General features: G+C 37.9%; 1 pseudogene; it reads right to left on the reverse strand.

Moving 5' to 3' along the window:
- Positions 1 to 1,143: 1,143 nt before the first annotated feature.
- LOC100027154 (E3 ubiquitin-protein ligase RNF115-like) lies at positions 1,144 to 3,821 on the reverse strand (annotated as a pseudogene).
- Positions 3,822 to 19,988: the final 16,167 nt, after the last annotated feature.

Here is a 19,988-nt window from a genome sequence, read left to right on the forward strand (position 1 = left end):
AACTACAATAGTTAGAGAGAAGAGGGGAATAGAAGAGAGAAAACAAAACCAATGTTTTGTTTGGCACATTGACAAAACCCAATTAGGGAGCAGTCCCCTTTTTTGGCACAAGAGTATACATTCAAAATAAATGTTCAATCGACCTTCAGTTCAAGTAACCACAGCCAAAGTTCATTCTGGATCTTCTTGATATAGTGTAGGTTTTTCAGGCATCTTTCGGCAAACAATTCATTCTCTGGGTTTAGGAGTCAGCAAGCTTCTTTCCTTGAAGATCTTTCTCAAACAAAAAAAATTTAAATCTTGGATTTTTATTAAAATATAATCCCCCCACCCCAAAGTGGGTATTAAGAAACACCCAGTACAGCTCAGGATGCATGATTGAGTTATGGGGGTATATGAGTCAATCATCAAAAGAAGAGAAAAACCCCCAAAAACATAAAGAAAAAAATGGAAGATAGTTAAAGGGAAGACACCTCACCTAAACCACACTACAGAGCCAAATGCTGCAGGCATGCCAAAATGCTGCCCAGAGCTCTGAATGCTTCCAAGAGAGCGATCAAGGAAGTGATGCGAATTATATAGGCCATTATTTACATCACTTCCTGTTACTCACATGTACCAATGGTACCTAAGCTTGGCTTAGGACAGCCCAGGGGGTCAGTCAGTTATTTCTGATTTGTCACTTGTTAGCACATGTTGGTCATAGGCCATCCTCCTCACAGTTAATCCTTAAGTGGGGGTGTATACATTCTTGGTTGCTAGAATTCTAAAGACTAAGCAGGGTGGAGTAAATCTAAAATTCACATGATCTCTGAAGTAGAAGGGATTGGTCAGAAGATTAATTTAAAAAAACATTAAGGATACCAGGAATTTTGATGGGTGGAAGGGATATAAGGCCCCAAATTAAACAATTTCTTCCCTCATGTAACTTGTAGTCTTCTGTGCTCAAACTGACAGTTTAACAGAAAAAAAAAGATACAAAGAAAGAATAGATAAAAATAATGTGGGTAAGGGAAGAGGATTAATGATTGCAAGAAGGATCAACCCCCCTTCCCCAAAAGGAGGTGGCTCCTAATTTTTTTTCTTGATCATCTTCATTTATTCAACTTTAGAAAATGAATGCTCTGCAGAGCTGTGTACATGTGTATAGGGATACTCTTAGGTTAACAGAGTAAGACCTTAAGTCAAATACCTCCTTAACTCTTGGGCCTGGCCACAAAAGGTGTGACTCCAACAACAGCAAGAACAAAGCAGAACAGGAGAAGTTTACAAGTGAAATGTATTTTTAAAAATAGTTTAAAAAGAGACAACAAGAAAAAATCTAAATTCCTGAAAACCAACAAGTTATCAAGGACCAACAAACTAGACACTCAAGCAGTTCAAGAAACATCCCATTCACTTCCTGAAGAAATATCTTTAGGAGGTAACCTGGACAACAGGCAAGAAACCAGAACAATTACAGATCCTAAATCTAAACGTCCCAATCCTCTGTCCCTTTAGCTAACAAGGGGACATGGTCAGAGTTCTGGTTAAGAACACCAAAATATACCGTATTGTCTTCTTACAGGTTACTGCCTCCTCCTGAAGTATTATTTTAAAAAGAAAAATGAGCAAAACCAAGGAGACAGACTAATAAGCGACTTTCTCTTTTCTACTTTAACTGTCCATCAGTTTGCTCTGGAGGCCAAAGGCAAAGCTGTGGCTTCATTTCACCTGACTTCATGCCTAATCCAGCCAAGAGGAGACATTTTCATTAAGTTAAAACAAATACTTTATGCCAAAAGGACCGTGGGGTGTTGGTTTCACTGCGTTCAATTTAAAATACACTGATGAGGAAGATGGAGGCTGAAGGAAAAAGTGGCATCCTCCATTACAAGGCAGCATGACAGATAGCAGCTAGACCTTTAAGAAATTTATTTCATTCTGAAAGAGACACATAATTAAGTTTCACAATTATAAAATCAAGTCGTCAGTCCGAATTCAGAAATAAGAAGCATTTCAATGTCAATGCAATTCCATCTGTAGATGCTAACTTTAAATTTGGAGAGGGACAGCACTTGATGCATTAATATTATGGGTTGGGATTCTGGTGAGGTTCCTGTAGCCACGTGCTATTTTTTTATACAATGTATATTTGTAGTAAGACTACCATGGCCCCAGCTCAAAGGGTTTTGAGCTTCAGAAAGTCTATGGGTCATGACGTTGGCTGTTACTGTAATAGCTGCTGCTTGAAGAAGTATTTGCCCAGTGGGGTTCTCACCATTTAAGCTCTGTCATACAGTTCCAACCATGGCACAATGCAGTTTCTGAGAAAGAAGTGGTCGTAATGTAGTTGTTGGACTTTCTCTTCAACGACGTAGTCTTCTTTGTACACTGGACACTCTAAATCCATATCAACTTGTTCCTGAGCTACTGCCACTGTTGGAAAAGATGTGATCTTTTCTTTATCAGCTAGGCAAAGCCCAGTGCTTTCCAACTGCAGTAAAAGCTGGGTGACAATGGCATCAAGCCCCTCCTCACCCCAGGCATAGTCCCTGGGATTGGAGTACAGCATCCTACTCCATGAAAAAGGGTAGGGGTGGGGGGGGGGGTCTGGGAATTGCTGAATTTGCAAAGAATCCCATAAAGATCTGTTGAATGATTCCTTCCATTGCTGGGGACCTATCACATTGAGAACAACTCCCCCCATTGGTATCGCCAGGTCATTGGCACTCTAGGTGGCGTGCTTGAATCCCAAAGATCTGCATGAGTTTGATGAACCTGTTCATTGTCTCTAATGTCTTGGTCCAGTGGACTGCTGCTTAGAAATGGTCTAAAGTCCAGGAAAAACATTGTGTGGTCCAAATGGTCCCAGAGCTCTTCAAACTGTGTAGAAGTGTTGTCATTTATCCTGCTACCACCACTATCTAAAAAAACATCAGTCATTTCTTCAATAAAGCCTGATTCACATTTGAGGCATCCACCATCTTCTCCAGTGCCTGTCCTGCTGGCTGTCCCCCTGCCCACTGCCACAGCCCGGGCTCCTCCTCATGGATCCTAAATTTTGCTCTGTAAAAAAAAAGTTATGTATTATACAAGGCATAGGTGAAGAGGGAAAGCATTTCATAAAATTGGAGAAGGTCTAGTTTAGGGGACAGGGCTGAAAACCAGGACTCCAAAGGGCCTTATCTACAAACCAATATTGCAGAGTTGTCTTTTTCATTCACCATTTGCAATTTGCCACCACAAAAAGGAAGCAAGGTATGAATAGATATGAGGAAAACAGTTTAGTCACTGGAACTGAATATTTCCTTACTTTTGATTTTTGAGGATCCCATAATTAATTCTCAATCCTTAAAACACAAGGAAAAATGTGGGCTTCAAATTAAAATTTGGTCCCTAAGTCAGCGGTTGGTGCCAAACAGTTGAGACCTCAGTTGTTGTTCTAGTAAATTCTGGATGGTTGTGTGGCACAAGAGTGAAATGATGGAGTTAGAACTAGCATCCTAGAGGAGGAAGAGTGGAGTTTTTAGGATACCAGTGCAATAGTTGGATGCAAAATTGTACCCCAATAACAACTGATTTACTTTGCCTTTCCTCTCTCTGTCCCTACTTCCTATGTTCCCATCATTTCCCTTTATTTCTTCCTTTTTATGAGCAAAATATATTGCTTATATATAATGAGAACAAATTCTTAGAGACATCACTAGTTAAGTTACTTTAGTCTTTCAATGGGCTCTTTATTTAATACCTTGTTCTGTGTGACTCTTGTCCATGACCTGCAATCTTCCATAAAGGAAACACACAATGCACCAAACACCTTTTTCTGGCTTATCTATCATTGCATGGGTACTTGAGTAATATTCAGGCTATCCTTTCACCATATGGTATTTTTGGTACATGGTTAACCTAACTCCTTTGTATACATTTTTACTAATGCCACTTCTAATGAATGTCATCATTGGTAATATGTCAGCCTTTTTAGACCCACTTTGCATCTCCCTATTGCCATATTGATGAATTTGAATTTTGCTTTTTCAGAGATTTTCTGAAGATAAGCATAATTATGAGATCATTTCTACATTTATTATGAGATTTTATTTCAGAGAGCATTTAGGGATTGTTAAAAATTCTACCAGTTCTTAAGTGACATCCCATCAATTCTTCTTGTTCAATCATGGACCCAACTTATTATCCAAATGCTGTATCTGTGTAGAATCAAGACACTGATGTACTAGATTAATAGGCTGTCTTTTCAACTGTGTATCACAGTCTGGAAAAAAAAAAACATTCTTCATCCACTTAGTTTTTCCTGTGTGAGTTTGTCAGGATAGACTCTTTTATATGGTTGTGGAACTTACATAATAGGCTCTGTAGTATTCTATGGTCCCATGCAATCATTATCTTCTAACAAAAGTAATTGCTATTTTCTTTAAGGAGTTCCTCTTTCATTTAGATTCTACATGAAAAATTTTTTATGACAGTGAAAAGATTATTGATAAGAATACATCTCTCTGTGTCAATACTGTTTCTTGATATGAATTTATCATTATGAAGGATATTTCTAGGGTTTTCTAAGTATTATGTATTATAGTTCAGGATTCTAACCTACCCCTTAAGACACCTAGTAGAAAGAAACCAAACCAACCTTGGCCACAGGACATTTTAGGAGTAATTAAAGTCTCTTGGTACACTACTATAATGAGGAGAGCAAAATGTTCTCCTTCTTGGAAAAATGGCAATGGCAGGTGAGTGTTTAAAAGGCTTCCACTGAATTACATTCACCTAATCTGCTCTTTCAGGAAATATCAGTTTATAACTTGACTAATTATACTTTGATCTTTCAAAAAAGAATTGCAAAGCCTGAAAGAGCTATGGGGAGGGGGAGTCTGACAAGTCTCCAGACCAGAGGTTCTTAACTTGAGGTCCATGAGCTTAAATTAGGTTCTAATGCTGAAATTCAGCAGTTCTTTCTATTTTTATTAATTTTATTATGAGAAGGGGTTCATTGGCTTCATCGGACTGCCAAAGAGTCGATGACACAAAAGAGAGTAAGAACCTCTGTTCTAGATCTGGTAAAGGTATTGAGGGCCAGAGCTATACTGTCCAGTTGCTGAGAATAGAAAAGAATCTACCTAGTACTGGTGATGGAAGAATGGGCAAAGTTCTTTGACCTCAGAGAGCAGCAGAAACCATTGGAAGGAAGCAATCTGGAATGAAGTCTATCATTTAGCTCTGAATTAGAGCTGGACACAGAAAGGTCAAGTATCACTAGTTCAAATGAGGAAGCTCTGCAGTGTACCCTTACCTAGGGTCTTTTAACTTAAAAAATCTTTTTATAACCATTTCAATATAATTGGTTTCTTTTGTAGTCCAATGTGTTTTATTTTACATATTTAAATGCATTAATCTGAGAAGGGATCCACTGACTTCACCAAATGACAAAGGGGTCCATTACATAAACAAGGCTAAGAAGTTCTGTTCTAAAGCTACAAGCCTGGCCTCTGAAGGGAGAGGGTGACTTGAGGAACCTTAATCCTGTCATACTGCTGTCTAGCAGCTTCCAGGAGCACACTGAGCTTCTGCTGTGAGAAGCTGTAGGCTTAGTGACCCTGGTGTAGCAGTGATAGGAAGAAATCAAGGGTAACTCCTGCTGACATTTCAGAGGCCATCAGAAGGAAAGAGCATGATGAGAAGTCACAGTTGCTAGGAGCTTTATCCTAGCATGACTGAAAATAAATAACAAGTTATGCAGCTTCTTGGAGAGGGCTGCAGCATAGATGTTGATAATTCCATGAGTTCTGTCATGAGCCATATTTGTTTCTTTGACTTGTTTTGTTTTTGTATTCCTACTGCCGTGCATATTAGAGTTTCTTAACAAATATTTGCTAAATAAATCTTTTTTTCCCCCTTTCCACTCTAATTCAATCCACTCAGCTGCCAAAGTGTTTTTTTTTTTTAAAGTATATTTCTGACTGCATCACTTCCCATTCAAAAAACTCCTTGTTGCCTTGAGGATCAAATATGGAATCCTCTGACATCTAAAGCACTTTATCAGCTGGCCCCTTCCTATATTTCCAGTGTTCTTTTTATACCTTATTCCCCTCCACACCTCTCTACTTCAAGCATTTTCTCTGACTGTCACCATATCTAGAAGTTCTCACTCTTCCTCATTGCCTCCTAGATTCCAGCAAATGTAAAGTCCCTTTTTCTACAAGAATCCTTTACCAGATTTCCTTAATCTTAGTGTCTTTGCTATGAAACTATCTCCAATTTTCTTGTGTATAGTTATTTTTTACATAGTTGATTGCATGGTCTCTCCCCATTAGACTGTGAGCTCCTTGAGAACAGAAATGATATTTTGCCTTCCTTTGTATCCCCTGCACATAGTGGGCTCTTAATAAATGCATATTGATTAATAAATGGTCAATCCTTCTTGATGGAGGGAGTTTGCATCTCTAATGTGAGCAGTATGGTGCATACATCAACAACTTGACTGTCTCTCATCAAATTCCTTTGATGTAAATTGAAGAGATCTGCTATACAGTTGGATTCAGCATAGTGAAGCTTGCATTTCAGTGGTGGGTAAGATCTTTGTCTCTAAAGTTGTTGAGTCTTTCTTTACACTCAAAGTGGGTCAGGTAAATTCTGAGATAAGCACTAACAGAACTTGGGCACTTGGAGTATGAAATTTATTAATTACAATCTAATCATTATATCTAGGCCCAGAAAAAGCATTTCAAGATTTCATTTCCTAATTTTCTTTTATACAGCTGTAAACCCCCAAATAAATACAATAATTACAAGGAAGAAGTAATAGCTGGGGTAATTGAATCCTCCTTGTCTTCCTCTCCCATGCATAGACTCAAATTAAGCTAAGATAAATATTCTGTATTGCATGCTAGACTTTTACAGGTGTGAACAAGGGGGAAGTATTATTATCTCGACTGGCTGTAATTCTTTATTTAAGAGCGTACTATTCTGTGGTTCCTGGGCATTTATAAGAGATATATTATCTAAAATCTAGAGAGCTCCCTTCCTACTCTTTATCTTGACTAACTGAGAGAGTAGGAAAAATGAATGCAACTGCAGGATGACCAAATGACTGCAGGAAGATGAGTCTCCTTCTCTAAGGTTCAGAATGAAACTTTGCATTCAGACTTTTATTGATCACTTAAGACATTTGTTCAGTACTGTCAATGTGAATATTTGGATGACTCAGTTTCCATCTGCACTTTGTGTACTAAGCACACCTATTTTGTTTGAAAGTCAAGTACCTGTTTGTTTTGACAGGTTTCTCTATTGGGTAAAAGTTTCCTCTCCAGAAGCCCAGCTCCTGAGTTTGACATTTGCCTTTAATTTGTTACAGCTGACTGTTCCCTGATGCATAACTGCTGAATGTTAGGAGGGTTACACAGCTGTTTGTGGTTAGTCTCTGTAGGCTTCCCAAAAGGTATAAAGAGACTCTCTGCTCCAGTATCACTTTGGAGGGAGTGTTTAGCATGGTGTCTTCTCCCAGGGAGGAGTTGGTACTTAGCACAGTGCCTTTGGTTTTGTATGGTATTTAGCTTTTGACTGTGTAATGATCAAATGATGTGTATCCCCTTTTCCTGATTAAAGAGTGGGTTTTCCAACTCCTTGGAAGTGCTGTATTTATTGCCAAGTTAACACTTCCTAGTCAAATCCTCCTCCTCCTCGTCAATATAGTCAGTTTCTGAACATCAATGTCACTTGGGAGTTTGGGGTTGGAGAATGATTTTCAAATCAGATGCTTGTGCCCACTCAAATACCAGCTTTTCAACTGTCCAAATTTTTCTTGAATGCTTTATTTTAAGTCCATATGGTGACTATTTGCCAATACAAATAACATTCATATAATTTAATGTAAATATGTTGTGGAGGGAAAAGCACCAGGGAGTTCTATTAATTCAGTCTTAAAGCTTCTATAATCTTTGATGAAGGTTGTGGTTTTTTTTAAACCCTTAGCTTCCATCTTAGAATCAATACTGTGCTTTGGCTCCAAGGGAGAAGAGTGGTAAAGGCTAGGCAATGGGGGTGAAGTGACTTGCCTAGGGTCACACAGCTTGGAAGTATCTGAGGCTAGATTTGAACCTAGGACCTCCAGTCTCTAGGCTTGGCTCTCTATCCACTGAGCTACCTAGCTACCCCACCTCTTCCCCTGATGAAGATTGTTTAGAAACATTGCACCAAGTGTGAGATGTGTGGCTCTTATTATAGAACAAACTGGTCAGTATTTTGCCACTATTTTGTTGTTCATCCTTCATATTCAAAGAGGACCAATGACATCATGATGTTTGCCCTTGGCACAAGTCAGGCACAAATGGATTCTTTGAACATTTGGGATGGAGATGTCTCTGGATTTGCACATCTCACTTTTCCTTTGTGTTACCATGATTATGCTTTGCTCACAGAGCACAGAACCTTCTTTACCTGCTATGGTAATTCTGTAGCAAAGACCCCCTCCCCACCATCTTTGCAGCTCTTTTATATCTAAAGGGCTATAAAACTGAATACTCTTTGACCATTGTTACAAGGGAATCACTTTAAAAGACTGATATATATTAATTTACGGTCGCCAAGGAATCAGCAATGTAATTCCTAAATGAAAACTTAAGTCAGCCGTCAATCTTTTATGGAGTTTAATTACAATAGGAGGAAGTAATTAGAGATAGAGAGAGAGAAAAGGGAGAGAAGGAAATAGGGCTTAAATACCCCTTCTGTTTAGGCTGGGCCAAAAGGCCCAAGCCCTTAGATAGCTGGGGCAAAGAAAAGAGATCAGTCCCTATTACTCATGTGACCAAAATGGAGAAACAGTCTCAGAGGCCCCCACCTTCAGCTTCCTTCAGCGCAAGCTTCTCAGAGCCCACACGAACCACACCGACCAACTCCTCAACCCCCCTTGCAGTCTTCAGACCCCCTATCTTTAAGGAAACCCTCCAAGTTGCCTCCCCTCAGTCCTCACATCTACCAATCACTGTTCATCAATTTCCCTGTGCCAATGGAGGCTCTAGCTTAACCCAGGACCGCCCAGAGTTTCTGGCTTTTGCACATGTCTGTTGAAGGTCATATTTTCAAATGATTAAATCTTTGCTCCTTTGCTACAGCCCTTTCTAAATCCTGTTAACCTGAGTAGAGTAGAGATTGGAATAATTAAATTTTGATCGAGGCTGCAGCCCTTACTCAATCCTGTTAGGACTGAATAGGGTGGAGATTTATTCCAAGTATTGCCATTGTATCAATTCTAAAATCAATCATGACTCAAAGAAATTCCTGTTCTATGCTTAAGCATAGGTCAAAGTCCTTTCCATTGTTCAGTAAAGGGTTTCTGTCCTAAAGTAATCTTAAGAAGGGAAGAGAAGGAACCTCCCATGCCAATGGGGTTCCCATTCCAATAGACTATCAGTAAGAAATTTTCCAAGTATGAAATATCCCAATGGTGAAATTTCCAACATTTATAAGTCTAAGGAAATTTGAGGTTTACACCATGCAATACCATTAGTATTATTATTATCAAAGAAATCCCCCCCATCCCAAAAAAGAAGGAACAGGATCTATATGGACAAAAATTTTTATATTCTCAACAGAACATTGTACACAGTAATGGCAATATTGTATGATAATTGCCTGTGAATGACAACTATTCTCAACAATACAATGAGCTAAGATAATTTCAATGGACTTAGCATGAAAAATGCTATCCATTTTCTGAGAAAGAACTGATAGAGTCAGAATGCAGACTGAAGTATACTTTTTAAAAACTTCATTTTCTTGTATTTTTTTTGTTTGTGTTTTCTTTTACAAATGACTAATATGGAAATACATTTTTCTTGACTGTGCATGTATAACATCATTTGAGAGATAAGGAAAATATCCAGGAATCAAAAAAATATAGAGAGCTGGAAGAGACCATCTAGTAAACATTCTTCATTATTTAGATGAGGAAACCAAGGTCCAGGGAGATTAAGCTACTTTCTAAGCATCAGATAGATAGTAAAAGGTAGAACAAGTTAATTATTATATGTCTGTCTTTCAGGGCAGCCAGAGAGTATCCTGTAAAGGCTTAAATGTATAAGATTTTCCTTCTTTTCAGTACAAAAATATAATAACAAAGTGGGTATAATTTCACAACATGCATTTCCAGCAAATCTGAAGAGCCCTTAAAATATGGCCTCCTTGATAAATCAGCTAATAGAAGGAACATCTGCATACCCTCTTTAATCCAGGATTCTGAAGTCATAAAGCATCCCAGAAAACATTCTAGGTATTAGTCTGTAAGTATGATTGCAGTTGTTTAATATGCATAATTAATTAAATTCTGATTCCAATTATCATGCAGGCAGATCTAAATATTGAAATATGTTGTCTTAAAAGATGACATCCTAACAGTGCCTGTGCTGCACCATCATTCAAAAGAGGAAGTGAGAAAAGAAGCTGTTCTAGAGTATTTGCTAAAAATAGAACACATGTGTACCTAGGGACCAGAGATAAGAACTGTGTAAAAATTGCCCATCCTTACTATATGCCTCATTCATTTTTTTCCTTTGTCTTTGGGTTCTTGGCCTTCTCTAGCACAATTCTACCAGTCCTGCAGTCCTGACTCCTTCAATTCCTCTTTTGTCCCATTCTTTACATTTTTGTTGAACTTTACATTTTGAACCCCTTAAATAATCACTTTAAAACTTCCCATTATATTTTCTCTCTCTTTTCAATGCTCTTTTGGAAAGCTGGTTCTCTCTGTGAAAGTGACATACCTCTGCAGGCTAGTTTCCACTTTCCTCATGTCCTGTGACATACTGGGTCAGGAAGAAGAGTTGGCAGAGTTCTCATTCCTCACTATCAGACTCCCTCTGGTATCATAATTCATCAATTTTTCTTTCTTCGAGGTTCACTTCATCCATTAATATCTAATCCATATCCTTGTTGCTGTAACCTGATGATCTCTAGGTTATTTCTCCCCCTTTTCTCAAAGAATTCATCAGCTAGATTAGTTTTTCTTTTCAACATAAAGCTTTCCCTCAACTTTGGAGGCTGATTTATTTGAAAATGCCTTGACATCCCAGTTCTTCCACTTCTGCAGATCTTAAGACCTATAATTTTAAGTTACTCATCTACCCAGAGGGATTGGCATACCTCAGAACTCCTCATTACCCAGACATAACTGTCACTTTTATGGTTTTTAATTCTCACATTACTCTACCTAAAGATAATCACTTTTCCTTTCTTCTTTTCATATGCCTCACTCTTCCTGAATCTGTTATTAACCCTTACAATTACCTTCATTTTCTCCATATTCTCCCTAGTCACCATCTGTTGATTATGTTGGCAACATAACTATATCTGTTTTGCAGTTGCCATTCCAGTATGAACTGGTACTCTGGGAAGTCCTAGGTCAAGTGTATGTACTCTTTATGGCTGTGTTGCAGACTCTAACCCAACTTAAAAAGATCTTTAGATTTGTGGTTTCCCTTTAGGCAGAGAAGATTATGGCTGTAAATACCAACCTAGAAGTCATGATTAAGGCTATGTTTGAACAATTGATTAAGGAAAGAGGGCTAGATCTGGTTATGGGTAAGGACAATGGGCAAACAGAGAATATATCTCAGGAAAATGAAGGTGATAAGGAGAACATGGCTGTTGGTGAACCTGAGAAAATCTATCCTTTAAAAGAGGTCTCTAAGCTAACTGGTAATGCTGGTGCGATACACTCCAAAGCCCATAGACAATTCAGTCCACAAGAACTTGAATCCATAAAGTGCTGTTTCCCTAAATTTGTAGAAAATCCCTTCAAATTTCAGAAGGAGCTTAAACAAGCTTTCAGGATCTTTGATCCAGATTTCAAAGATGTAGAGTTCCTATCGTCAGAACTGTTTAGCCCCCAGGAACAGAGACAATTCTTGGAGAAGACAAGATCTGACAGCAATTTGACTAGCTGGCTAACTGTAGAGCAAAGGGTGGATATGGATTTTGCTAATCCCACCTGCATGTCCTACCTTAGAAGACATAGGGAGGATTTGCTACAGGCCACAAAACTACGCTGTTCAAAACCGAATGCATGGGCTAAGTTTGACAAGATCATGCAGGATAAAGGGGAGCATCCTGCCACATACATAGACTCTGTCAGAGATGACAGATTCAATCTTAGGTCAAGAAGCTGACAGTGAGGAATTGGCTGGCCATGTCCATAGGCAATTTCTAAGGGGATGCGTGCCTAATTTAAAAACATTTTTCAAGCACTATTTCTCCAAATATGACTCAGTTTCTCTGATTGAATTGAGAGAGCCAGCAAGTTACCTACATGAGAATAATTCAGAACAGAGTAAGCAAGTTCTGGACCTTAAGGAAAAATTGGAAAGGACAGAGAATAATTTGAAACAAAAGGAGATTGAAGAAATCAAGAACCTGAATACAGTTAGAACTTACACAACATCTAGTCACAAGATGCCTAGTTACAAGGGAAAATCAGTGCAGAGAGAGAATAGGGAATGTTTCTTCTGTCACAAGAAAGGCCACTTGATTAGAAATTATTTTTTAAAGAAGAAACACAAGATTCAAAATAAGAACACACAAAATGAACAAACTAGGTACAAGAAGTCCACTTGTTCACATTGCAAATTAAAGTCCTCAAAGTAAGCTGATGATTTGCAAGAGATTCAGAAGGCAATTAACTCTGGAGCTAAGCCCAAGTACTCTGATATGGTTAGGAAAGAGTTATGAAGCCAGGCCCATAAGTTATATAGTGTGACTAATGGAGATAGAAGAAATAGTGAGAATGAGGCTGCAATTGAAAATAGTAGACAAAAGTTGGGGAGTGGTGAAAATTCTGTGTAAAGAAGTTAATCTGTGAGTGATAGCCATTGCAATAAAGCAAGAGAAAGGCAGAGGCAGATTACAGAAAATGAGGCAGAAATTAAGGAAATAACATCTCAAATAGTAAATGAGATGAAAGACTTTGAAATGAGTTGTACAGTAACTAAGCAGGAAAAGTGTGTAAAGGAAATCAGATCATTCCTAGAGAACTTTTTCCAGTGTAGAGTAGATAATTGTATTGAATTATGCAAAAGAAAAAGAATGAATAAGTCACAAGAACTCAAACAAAAGTTTGTGACTGATACAGAGACACATAATTTCAATTCCCTAAAGGTTACTATTGCTAGAGAAGAAAATATAAAGGCTCTAAAACCATTCACAGATGAACTCCCACCAAATTTAGTTAATCCTGTAAATAGCTACATGGCAAAGGTACCCTTAGAAATAACATCTAGTTTGAATCCTGAAGCTAATGCCTTCCATCCAGCAAGGAGTGCTATAGATAAGGAAAAATTAACTGAAAATGGAGCTAACTTTACTTTTGAATTCAATAATCATATTCAAAGTATTGGAGGTGGCATTACAGTTAAATTTGAATATGGGGATGGAATAGAATTCTTACCAACTGGAAAAACTACCATGGATTTAAAAGACAGGCTTGAATTCAACATTCTAAGGGGCAAAGGGGTATCTGGCCAAAGCAACAGCAGTGATTTAGGTTCATGTTCCACTGTATTAGGGGATACAATCTCAAGTGTAGACTTCACAGGGAATGAATCAAATTAAGGAGAATTAACTGGGTTACATATGCAACTGACAGAGAGCAGCAAAGACATGGACACCGAGTCAGTGGGTATGAACACCTTAGCTACAAAGTCAGAAACAGATATATATATATATATATATATAAAATTTTTTTTACTTAGTCTTTTTTTTAAACATTATTTTATTTGGTCGTTTCCATACATTATTCACTGGAAACAAAGATAATTTTCTTTTCCTCCCCCCCCCCCCCCACCTTTCCCTCTCCTTCCGAAGCACGATTCCACTGGTTATCACATGTGTTCTTGACTCGAACCCATTTCCCTGTTGTTGGAATTTGCATTATAATGTTCATTTAGAGTCTCTCCTCAGTCTTATCCCCTCCAACCCTGTAGTCAAGCAGTTGCTTTTCATCACTGTTTTTACTCCCACAGTTTATCCTCTGCTTGTGGGTAGTATTTTTTAGATCCCTGCAGATTGTTCAGGGACATTGCATTGATACTAATGGAGAAGTCCATCACCTTCAATTGTACCACAATGTATCAGTCTCTGTGTACAATGTTTTTTTGGTTCTGCTCCTTTCGCTCTGCATCACTTCCTGGAGGTTGTTCCAGTCTCCATGGAATTCCTCTACTTTATTATTCCTTTTAGCACAATAGTATTCCATCACCAACATATACCACAATTTGTTCAGCCATTCCCCAATTGAAGGGCATCCCCTCATTTTCCAATTTTTGGCCACCACAAAGAGCACAGCTATGAATATTTTTGTACAAGTCTTTTTCCTTATTATCTCTTTGGGGTACAGACCCAGCAGTGCTATGGCTGGATCAAAGGGCAGACATTCTTTTATCGCCCTTTGGGCATAGTTCCAAATTGCCCTCCAGAATGGTTGGATCAATTCACAACTCCACCAGCAATGAATTGGTGTCCCCACTTTGCCACATCCCCTCCAGCATTCATTACCTTCCATAGCTGTCATGTTAGCCAATCTGCTAGGTGTGAGGTGATACCTCAGAGTTGTTTTGATTTGCATCTCTCTGATTATAAGAGATGTAGAGCACTTTTTCATGTGCTTATTAATAGTTTTGATTTCTTTGGCTGCGAACTGCCTGTTCATGTCCCTTGCCCATTTGTCAATTGGAGAATGGCTTGATTTTTTGTACAATTGATTTAGTTCTTTATAAATTTGAGTAATTAAACCTTTGTCAGAAGTTTTTATGAAGATTGTTTCCCAATTTGTTGCTACCCTTCTGATTTTGGTTACATTGCTTTTGTTTGTACAAAAACTTTTTAATTTGATGTAATCCAGATTATTTATTTTGCATTTTGTAACTCTTTCTAATTCTTGCTTGGTTTTGAAGTTTTTCCCTTCCCAAAGGTCTGACATGTATACTATTCTGTGTTCGCCTAATTTTCTTATAGTTTCCTTCTTTATGTTCAAGTCATTCACCCATTTTGAATTTATCTTGGTGTAGGGTGTGAGGTGTTGATCTAAACCTAATCTTTCCCACACTGTCCTCCCATTTTCCCAGCAGTTTTTATGAAATAGTGGATTTTTGTCCCAAAAGCTGTGATCTTTGGGTTTGTCATATACTGTCTTGCTGAGGTTGCTTGCCCCCAGTCTCTTCCACTGATCCTCCTTTCTGTCTCTTAGCCAGTACCAGATTGTTTTGGTGACCACTGCTTTATAATATAGTCTGAGATCTGGGACTGCAAGACCCCCTTCCTTTGTATTTTTTTTTCATTATTTCCCTGGATATCCTTGATCTTTTGTTCTTCCAAATGAACTTTGTTATGGTTTTTTCTAAATCAGTAAAAATTTTTTTTGGAAGTTCCATTGGTATGGCACTAAATAGATAGATGAGTTTGGGTAGGATGGTCATTTTTATTATATTGGCTCGTCCTAGCCATGAGCAGTTAATGTTCTTCCAGAAACAGATATATATTGTAGTGGGGGACAACATGAAAGCACACATCCTAATGATGATGCAGGGGGACATGTCAACTTATTCCCAGAAGAAAATGTTGAAATAGAAGGAAAGATTCCTATCTTTACACAATCAAATGAGAATATAAACACACACCTCAGACTAGTGGTAGAGTAGACTCTATGATTTTTAACAGTATAGAAGATGTGCATAGCCCCGTACCATCAAGTTTACCAATTCTAAATGAAATTCTAAAGCTTAGTAATGAAAAACAACCTGAAACTGATTTGAGTAACACAGAAGCTGTTGAAATAGGCTTAGATCAAAATGCAAAGCCAGAGTTACCAACATCTGACAAAAATTTACATGGCATTTAGCAAAATCCGAAGAACATAGTGATCAGATTCAATGATTCAGATTCAGACAGATTCAGAAGGAATACCAGAATGTGTGATGATAATGAATGAAAATGATTCAGAACAAATGCTTATCAGTTTTATAAGCTTTTTGAAGAGGTAGATGAAGGAGATGTGTGGGACACTAGGGAAAAGATAAAGAGTACCTGGAACCAATGCAAACAAAATCTTATCAAGATTATCAGGAGGAATTATTCTTTGGCACAGAACAAATTGCATACCATTAGAAGAAATTTATGCAAGCTTAGGGGTTGATAATAAAGATGATTTTATAGATAAGTTGAATTACATGGCTTGTACAGATATAGATGTTGAATGGTAAGGTAGATATTAAGGAACATATTAAAGAACTGGAGGAGGAGAGATAGATGCACAATTTCACTTCTATTCTCTAACTTCAAAATATGACAAGTACCATTCATGCTGTAATAGTGAAACCAAGATTAGTTGTAGTTCCATAGGGCATCATACTACTCAAAAAACCTTATGTGAATGAAGACTACTCTTGGGGTAGCATAGAAAATAAGCTATTCCAGCAAAAGAAGAACGAGTAATTCAACATCAAGAACACTCCTAACCTTGTAGCATAAAACTTCATCTTCATAATTAGGACAGACACAAACATCTAGAATGCTAGAGAAGCATGGATTCACTTTGGTTGAATCTGTTATAACAAGACTTTAACATTAAGTTGTAGTTGAGTCCTGAAAGAAAAGGTTATCCATATCTCTCAACCTTCATCCTAAAACAGTCTCTACTGGGGGACGGAAGAGAGAGTGGGTACACCATGAAGATATTACTTCAGAGTTTCATTAACCTCTCTAGGCACAACAATGTGATTGTGTGATCAGTGAAGATACATACAAATGACACATGAGGAGAAAAAAGTCCCAGTCATGAAAAGCAACATGGATAGCCCAAGAAGAAATCAAAAGCAGTCCTTGTTAATATAAGCCTATTGAAAACAAAGGAATGCACCCCTGGAGTAAATAGTATAGTTCCAGTAAGAAATGCAGCCAACAACACAGAAAAAATATTCCTTTAATGAGTAGCAGCCACAGTAAATCTATATAATTTTTATACGTAGCCTCTGCCTGTCACACAGAAACAAAACAGAAAAGAACAATGTTTTTATAAATGAATACAACATTTTTCTATATTCTATCTCCAAGAAATGATTACAGTAAACATTCAATAAATCTTCTAGTGAAAAGTGAAACAATAAGAATGAGCAAACTTGAAATCATTTTTCTTAACAAAATCCTGAGAAGCTATGCACAATGTTCACACCCATCCGTGTAAAACACACGTACACCTTACTTGCAGGCACAAAGATGTACATCTTCAAACCTTACCCCCATGCATGAAGAAAACACATGTGATCTTACTTGCAGACATGAAGAATGATTGATAAATTCTGACATTCACGAAGATTTCAACTTCCATGCAAATGTACTTTTCACTCTTACTTGCACACACATGTAAAAATCTCACATGCACACATGTTTGTGGTTTGTTTGTGTGTTCCCAGTTCCTGATTTTTCAAGTGGATCCTGATTTGAAGAACAAGTCTTCAATCAAGACTGGAAGGTGACGACTGGCATGCTGACCAGACGAAGGACCAGAGAGGAAGAAAGAGTTTCTACAAGCAACATGAATGGCCATGGATGGACTTTGGAACATAGAAATTTTTGAACTTTTGATTGTGAGAATATGTAAGAATGCATCATACATGGTAACTTCATGTATGTGCATGCACATCCTACATAGAATTACACTTTAGTAAGATATCTCATGGAATAGGTAAATATACAACATGCATAGTTGCTTGACAACAAGACACACTGATAAGTATTTCTGTGGTAAATTCAAACAAAGATATTTCTTTTCTGCATGACTTTGCACAGAAATCTAGAATGATGTACATATGTAAGTTTGTATAGTTCCTATGTACACATGTAAATTACTAATTGACTAATGAGCTAACTTTATTAGAGTAATTTATTAATATATTCTAATGACTAACATTAGTGATAGTTTAGCGAATTTGTTCAAGTCTTAGGAAAGTAGAGACTGAAGTATAGAAGTTAGATTGCATTATGATTGTAGGTTAGCATTTGTTAGTAATAGGAAATTTTTCTTAGTGACTGTATAGACATTAGGAAATAGGACATTTGCATATTCTAGATGTTAGTGGAATTGTTGAGATGTTTTGAAAATTGTTACATGATTTGTTGTGTAAAAATTATGTTCATGTGAATGCCTTACCTAAACCATCTTCCTATAACCCATTCTTAGCTTAGCATCTATGTAGATATGATAGCTAACATAAGTTATGATCTTGTTATTTTGGGGGGTAAGAGAATATTTAAGATAGCACAGGGTGAAGAATAGATAGATAGAATTATAATAAAGCTAAGTATCATTGAAAAAATTTTAAGGTGCATTTTTTTTAGAATAAAAGGGGGGATTGTGGAAGAGACATGAAGAAAGAGAGGATTTGCAGGACAAGCCAGGCATGCAGACCAAGGTGAAGGACTTGACCTGTCTGTCAATCAAGAAGAAGATTCCAAACAGAATGTTCCCAGGAAGAGACAGTTGGGAGCTTGGCCAGAGGAGAGAAACTGGGACTTTTGGCTCTCTGGAGGTGACTGACCAAGAGAGAAATCTCTTATCTGGGTTCTTGATCAAAAGAGACTGGCTATTTCTGATCTAGGCAGAGAGAGAGAGACTTTTGTAGGTTTTTTGACAGAGTCTGGACTTGAATTACTCAAGCAGAGATTATCTGACCAAAGAAGGAAGAAGCTTTAACAGTTGTCCTCCATCTCTCTGGCTGTCTCTGAATCACAATTGTGACTAGATTGACATTTCCTAAAACCTTCATAATTCTCCTTGTAGACTAGGGACACCCCTATCTCCTTCACCTCAATCCCCATCCTGTTTGTTCCCAATAAACTCCTTTACTTGAGAAAGGAAGAGGGAAGAATATTTCTCTGAAATCTCATAGTTCCCCTGAGTTACTTAGAAGGTGGCTAAGACCGGGGGAGGGGAAAGGGTGGCAGGAGGGCTTCTGGTGGAAGACTGGGAGGTGAAGGGTGGAGGCGAGGAAATAGTCTGATTTATTAGCCATTAGTGGTATTTAGGCAGCTCCAGAGTAATCCCCTCTAGTAGTATCTATCTCTCTAGCAGCATCTCTCATCTATCTCCATTATAAGTAGGCAGCCTCAGGTGTCCCCTAGTAGCTCTCTAGTCTCCAGCCAGAGTATCCAGTCACTGCAACCAGAAATAGTTCCCCACAGATCATCCATTTTATTGCAGTTTCCTGGCTTTCTTCTCCTCTCTTTACAATTTTGATTCTGTAGTCTACCACCTCAATCATACCCTCTTGGCTCTCTCTGTATTTTCTTGCCCCTTTGACACACCTGCATGTATTTGTTCCTGTATTGTTCTCACCATTAACTTTCTCTGTTCTCACTACTTCCTATGAGAGAAAGTTATGCCATTATGATAGCTTCATCCTCTACAAATGCAGGCAAGTTTATCTCAATTAGGCTCTTGCTGCTGAATAGTACACTTATTTCTTCTGAACTTTCTCTTCTTTCCATGGGATCCTATCCACTCAGCATATGCCCTTGCCTACTACTTTAACTTCAGATCAAAAGCTGTGAGCTCCCTCTTTTCCCATTCTCTACCTTAAAACACTTCTGTAGTTTTAACAATCCTTTTCTCATTTATTCCTGTCTCTAAGGAATATTTCCCTCTTGCCAAGGCCAACTGTTCTGACTATACTGTCATTCTCATTCCCTCTTTTTTCCTTCCAGAGATCACTGCCTTAATCATCTCCTCTTTCTTTCACATTTAATATGTTCTGACTCATTGCCTATAGAACATACCCAGTCCTCCATCATATTTAAAAACCCCTTACTTTACCTTGCCATCTACTGAAGCTATCATATTGTATCTTTCCTGTTCTTTGCAAAATCTTAGAAAGAATTGTTGACATTCTTCCTTACTTCCTACTTTTCTGATCACTTGCATTGACTTCTGCCCCCACCATAAGACTGAAACTGCT

This window comes from Monodelphis domestica, chromosome 4, assembly GCF_027887165.1.
Source record: "Monodelphis domestica isolate mMonDom1 chromosome 4, mMonDom1.pri, whole genome shotgun sequence".
NCBI lineage: Eukaryota > Metazoa > Chordata > Mammalia > Didelphimorphia > Didelphidae > Monodelphis > Monodelphis domestica.